Source organism: Natator depressus, chromosome 7 (assembly GCF_965152275.1).
Source record: "Natator depressus isolate rNatDep1 chromosome 7, rNatDep2.hap1, whole genome shotgun sequence".
Taxonomy (NCBI): domain Eukaryota; kingdom Metazoa; phylum Chordata; order Testudines; family Cheloniidae; genus Natator; species Natator depressus.
Genome location: NC_134240.1, coordinates 22,466,593 through 22,473,047, shown reverse-complemented (window position 1 = coordinate 22,473,047; position 6,455 = coordinate 22,466,593).

The window sequence follows — 6,455 nt, the reverse complement described above, 5'->3', positions numbered from 1 at the left end:
CCCAGGCTGTGTAAATGCTCTTCAGAATCTTTAAAAAAATATATCTGCCATAGTTTATGTAACATCCCCTTTTCAAAGGGAAAGGCTGTGATTTTTGTACATAGTCTTTTATCTTAGCAATAACCATCTAACAGTATGGAGCTGAAGTGACTGGTCCCCAATTCCAAGTAATTAAGTCAATTAAGACTTCAGCTATCCTTCTCTTCTTCCTCCTGGTGCTGAAGAGTGGGCTACCTGGAACTTCTTTTGTGCTGCACACACTCCATAGTCCTGTCTCAGACCTGATGCAGCTTTCAGAGCTGGTGAACACTGATCCTGAGCTGGCCAGAGAGGTTACTCCAGAGGGGGCAGCTTGCTACCAGGTGTCCACAAGGCTATTGCCACCTTCGACCGCAACCCCACCTTCCAGAGCACTACTCCAAACCAAGCCGCCTCCCCAGCGTTGCCTGTGCGGATACCATTTTGTCTGCTGAAACCGTCATTCAGTTTTCATCTCTTCCTGTCTTGACTCTAACAGCTCCCTTATTTATGTCCCAGTTGTCCAGACTCTAGTTTGTGCAGAATGCTGCTGCGGCCACTTCCTATGACAAAGCAGCTTGATGTATGCTCACTATTTGCAGATAGTCCTGTTTGAGAGACATGAATTTTAAGATCCATTTAGAAAAATACTCTTAAAAATAACCCCCCCCCCCATCGCCTTTCTGTAGCTGATTTCATGGACCCTTGTGCTCTCTGTTCTCTCCACCTCTTTTGGGCTGGGATGCTGCCCTGTGCTCCCCTTTGGTGGGGTCTGGCTGCCTTGATGGGCTCCTTGGTCTTGTTGGCTCCTCCCTGGAGGGAACCTGGGTTATCTGTGCAGTTGCTGCTTCTGTGTTGCTGGTACTGCTGCTCCTGTTCTGTCAGCTGTCCCCTGATAGGCAGACAGACAGGCTGCTAATGCTATGTTGCCTAGCAACCATCATCGATGGGGGTAGTTCATTGGCCTGCTCCCGCAGGTCAATGGCAGCATCTGGCAGTGGACATTAGGCTGGCAACAAAAGGGGAGGTGGGGGGAGTGAACCTGCCGCTAGTTGGATGCTTGTCTCTCCTGTGTTTGTGGGCAATGTCCGGTGGCAGGCCCTGCTCTGAGTAGGGGACTCAAGGGCTTCAGTGATGGTTGGGGTGACTGGTGGTGGTTTGGAGTGAGGGATGATTGGGGCAGAGGCTTGAGATGTCTGTGGCTCAGGGTGAGGAGCTGCAAGAGCAGCTGCTTAGGGAAGGGGTGGCAGGAGCAGTAGTTCAGAATGGCAGGCTGTACCTTGGGGAGGGGGTCTGTAGGGCTGGCGGTTTATGGTGAAGGGCCTGTGGCTCTGGGTGTCAGGCTGTGGTTTGGGATGAGCAGTTGCAGGAGTGAATGTGGTTCAGGGCATCTTCTGTCTTTTGGCTTTTATGTCCAACTGCATTTGTATTTGGTGCCTCTAATAGGGCAGTTGCATAGATAAGATGGCTATTGAATTGTAGCATTACGCAGCATGGGTGGCACAGGAGGAAAACCAAAATAGTGGCCAGGCATTAAAATGTATGTGGTGCTAGAGCTAAGGGACCCCTGTCTGTACCATAGGACTGGATCAGATCCTCCTGCAGTAAAACCTGCTGGTGCGGGGACGGGTCTTAGAAGGTAGAAATCTTTGTAAGCATCCCTTCACCAAGTTCCTCCCAGACTTTTCCATTGGGAGATGGCAGGGATTGCCCCACACGTGGAATAGGCTGCTAGATCCATCCCCCTAAATTCCTGAGGATCTCCTAGGGGAGATTCCAGATGGCTATTTGTGTAAAGGGTGTTTTAAATGTTTTGCTTTCTTTCCGTATATAGACACCCCTGTAATGCAAGTTGTGTACCAATATTTTTATTGTGTTATGGTAGAACCCAGGAGTCCCAATTGTGGACCAGGACTCCATTGTGCTACGCACTGTACAGACTCGGGACAAAAGATGGGGCTCTACCTGAAAGAGCTGACAATCTAGTGGGCCTAGATTTCTGCAGTTGAATCCACACAGAGGGACCCTTGTGTTTGGCCAAAGCCCCATTCTTGGACTGAGGCTGCGGTTTTCATATTTATTAAATTAATAATATTAAGCTTTACCTGAACACCTCTGTCCCAAATGTATAACTAATAAAGAGGCAAGCAAGATATTAAGAGTTTTTACTTTATATTTTTAAGTGATTAACTGACTTCTGAAAATGAGGAAAGTTAAATAATAGAGAGGTTAGGTTGTGTGGGATGCTTAAAAGCTGAGCTAGGGTAGGGAAGAGCCCCTTTGAAAATAACAGGTCTGTGAGTCACCACTCTGATCAATCTGCATATCTTTTCCACATCCTTTATCTGCCTCTTCTGTTTAGATTGTAAGCCCTTTGAGCCAGGGAGTGTATTTTATTACGGATTTGTACAGTATCTAGTACAAGCGGGTGTTCTGCTCCTTGTTGGGACCTCTGGGTGTCACGGTCATACACATAATAAATAGCAATAATTCATAAAAGCCTTGCTGAACCAAAGTAGGTGATAGGTAAGGAAAGGTTATCTTGAACCACAAAGCATTATCTAAAATTTTTGATAAAAACAAGCACAAACTACAGTCAAAGGAATTGCATGAATTGAGTTTAAGATGAAATTGAATGGTGGAATGCCCTCCGAGGATACATGTTGGTATGATGATGGACTAGGAATTCCATGAAATGGAAAGAAATGTCTATGCTCGGAACAGTGGAAACTGGATTGAATGATCAAATTGATGGGAGCATGATAGCTGACCACTGCCTTTCTGGACATTTTAGAGAGAAAAGAACATGAACATCCTGAGCATGTTTCAGGATCTTACAGTCCCCATGACTAGTGACATCTTCACTAGTGGACTTTGGAGGCATTTCTTGTTACATTCAGGCAACAATACAGCTGGTATGCTATCACCATCAAATCAGCTGAATCCAAAGGAATCTCTGGGAACTAAGATATGAGCATCCTGCTCTCCATTTCCCCCCAACCCCCCATGTGATATTCTGATTGCTTTCTTTTCTGTTTGGATTTTGCCTAAAGAAACTCAATTGATTTAGTTTATCAAAGTGAAGATTTATGAGGTGACTTTGACTTGACCACTGTCTATAAATACCCACATAGGGAAAAGACTTCAAGCTAGAAGACAAAGGCATAACCAGATCCAATGGCTGGAAGCTGAAGTTAGATAAATTCAGACTAGAAATAAGGTACAAATTTTTACCGGTGGGGGTAATTAATCATTGGAACAATTTTGCCTTGGGAGGTGGTGGATTCTCCATTACAGGAAGTCTTTAAGATGAGATGCTCTAGCACAACCAGAAGTGATAGCATTGATGCATGAATCCCTTAGTGAAATTCTCTGGCCTGTGTTATTCAGGAGGTCAGACTCAATGATCATAATGATCCCTTCTGGTCTTAATACAGATTAATCTAATCAATTCCAAGATTAACAATCTTTGAAATTTACTGACTCTACATTACCATCCCCATAACAAGCGAGGACAGGCTAAGACTTGAACATAAAGGAAGACCAATGAGAAGAAACCAGAGCAGACCAGCCAGATGTCATCCCAGACTGGGGAAGTGAATGGGATGAAGAGGGTAAAATGCACCAGTTTGTGACTGACCTGTTTACCATATCCTGCCTACGGTATCTGAATTCAGCAGGCATCAGTGAGACAGAAGTTTTTCTTTCCTTTCCCTTCTCTTCTCTTCTCTTTTTTTTTTTTTTGTGTGCATTTGCCTAAAGAGCAGGACTGATTATAACAAGAATAACACCAGCAGCAGACTGAAACATTCTTTTCTCCAACAAAGCCTTCTGGTACCAGCAAGAAACTTTTGAAATCAACATTTTCCCTCTGAAAGACTTTGAATGTGAATGAAATATGAAGGGGAACTTTCCTATAATGAATAACTTTTAACTTTGAATTCCAAGAATTTTAATTTTTCTCTTTTGCTTGTCATGATTTTTTTTTTAACAAATGTTTGGAAGGATTGTCCTAGTGTGGCCATTATGGGAAAAGCGTCTCTTTTACACAAGAACCTGAATCCACAATTAACGGTTTCATGTTTAAACAGGAAAACACGGGTTCTAGTATCACCTTAGTATCTTGGAGCCTAATTCCTCTTTATCACAACATAACACAATGATTTGTTGGTTCATATATTTAATCTCATTAGTGGTGGAATAATTAAATAGGCATATCTTGCCAACTGCATATCACATTTTAGTTGTGCTAACTGTGCTAATTAACTATATTCATTGAGTAAAATGCACTAAATTAAAGAAATTAAGAGATTCCAAGTTCCATCATTGTAGCACCAAGCCTTTGTCTTGGAGCAAATCCAAATTGCCTTCTGTAAAACCTTTTAATATGTCTCCAGCACAAAATTTTTATTTTAGTAATCTCGTAGAAAGCCTTGTGTATCTAGATCCTAAAATCTCTAGAATGACCTAAACCCTCAGGATAACTGGATAGACCAAATAGTGGCAGATTTTCTTCTCTGTTTGCTGCTATATAATAGGATTGAATCTTGCCTTCTGTTCTTGTATGCCAGATGCAAATGTTTGAAAAAATAAAATTCTTTTGGCAGGGTGCAAGGCAGCCATTTTTCAGGCTTTTTGTAATGAAATCCATTTATTGGGGTAATGATGTATTTGAATGATCACAGTCCTTGTCTTTTGTGTGTCCATTTGTCTGGCCCTGAATGTACATTGGGCCTTCTTTTATTTCTCAATTTTTATGAGAAAATTCAAAAGATTTGGATCAAGCTGTCAAATAATTCACCATACTTTTTGGGCAATGATATTTGCCACTGTTTTTCATGGACCGATAAAGCAGTAGTAATAAGTTGTATTACCTAATTATCTTAAAATTACTTTGGATTTCAACAAATATCCAATGCTTAGCTATGCCCCCTATAAGAGTCCACACAACTGCTTCACTATTGATTCTCTGAGGCAGTGGCTTTCAACCTTTCCACACTACTGTACCCCTGTCAGTAGGCTGATTTGTCTTGCGTACCCCCAAGTTTCACCTCACTTTAAAAACTACTTGCTTATAAAATCAGATATAAAAATACAAAAAGTGTCACAGCACACTATTGCTGAAAAATTGCTTACTTTCTCATTTCTACCATTATAATTATAAATTGATTGGAATACAAATATACTTACATTTCAGTGTATAGTATCTAGAGCAGTATAAACAAATATGAGCTGTTAGTTTGTACTGACTTCACTAGTGCTTTTTATGTAGCTTGTTGTAAAACTAGGCAAATATCCGAATGAGTTGATGTACGCTGGAAGACCTCTGCGTACCCCCTGGTGTACGTGTACCCCTGCTTGAGAACCACTGCACTGAGGTATTTTCTGTAATATATAGGTAGAATGACAGGGAATGTTAGCTGCTTTGAGGAATCATTCTTTGAGTGTGATTGAGGGTAATATCTTTTCAAGGAGGCCTTTTAATAGATTAGCTATAATTCTGTCATTGGACAGAAAATCCAGCATTGGGAAACTGTCTTGCAGAGGTGAATGTGTTTTATTTAAATATTTTGGAAACGAGTTATTTTCTTTTTGTCCATTAACATGATACAGGCTGTGGGCACTCTTCTCTCTAAAGTTTTTTCACCTTAGCTAATGGAAGGTAAATAAGCAGGACACCTTTCTTTTCCGTTTAAGTCTATGAGCATTCTAGTCTCTGCATTCAAATAGCTCCACCTTTACTGCTCAAGTCTATGGGCATTCAGTCTGTCTCCATTATTGGCTATGAAAATTCATACATCTGTCCTATTTCAGCCTTCTCTTTTAAAGCATATGGCTACGCACCCTTTCTTTGGTAAAATCTATAGCCATTCTCTTCTGTTAAGTCTTTTAATAGGTCCTGCAGCCATAAATCAATAAAAGAGCGGTGGTGGAGGATTGACTCCAAGGGAAGAAAGGCAACTGCCTGTACACAAAGTCCTGTCAAATGCTCCTTCACCCCACCAGCCCCATAAAAAAAGTCCCTTTTTAAAAAATCAGGTGTTGCTGTCTTACAGCCTCAGGTGCTGCAGTCAAGAGATTATATGAGACTCTCCGCTTTAGTTTAAAGGAAGTTTATAAGACCTCAAGAATCTGGAGAAAATTCATGAAGATGCAAAGCAAGTGAAACTAAAGGCTCAGAATTCAGAAGACAAATGATAGCCTAACATATATTTATTTTAAAAAACTACATATTTTGAAGGCCTGCCCAGCTCATGGTGTGGAAAGCTTGGGTGTTGGCAGTACTGCTATATAGCAGGGCTATGCACCTCTGGGAGGGTTGGGGGTGGCCTGCCTGAAGCCCTGGGGGAGGCTAGGATCCTAGGCTCAGCCTATCATGCCCAGTGGCTAATTCAGGCCTGAGCTGGGCTCGCAGAGGGTAGGCCGCCCCCTCCCAT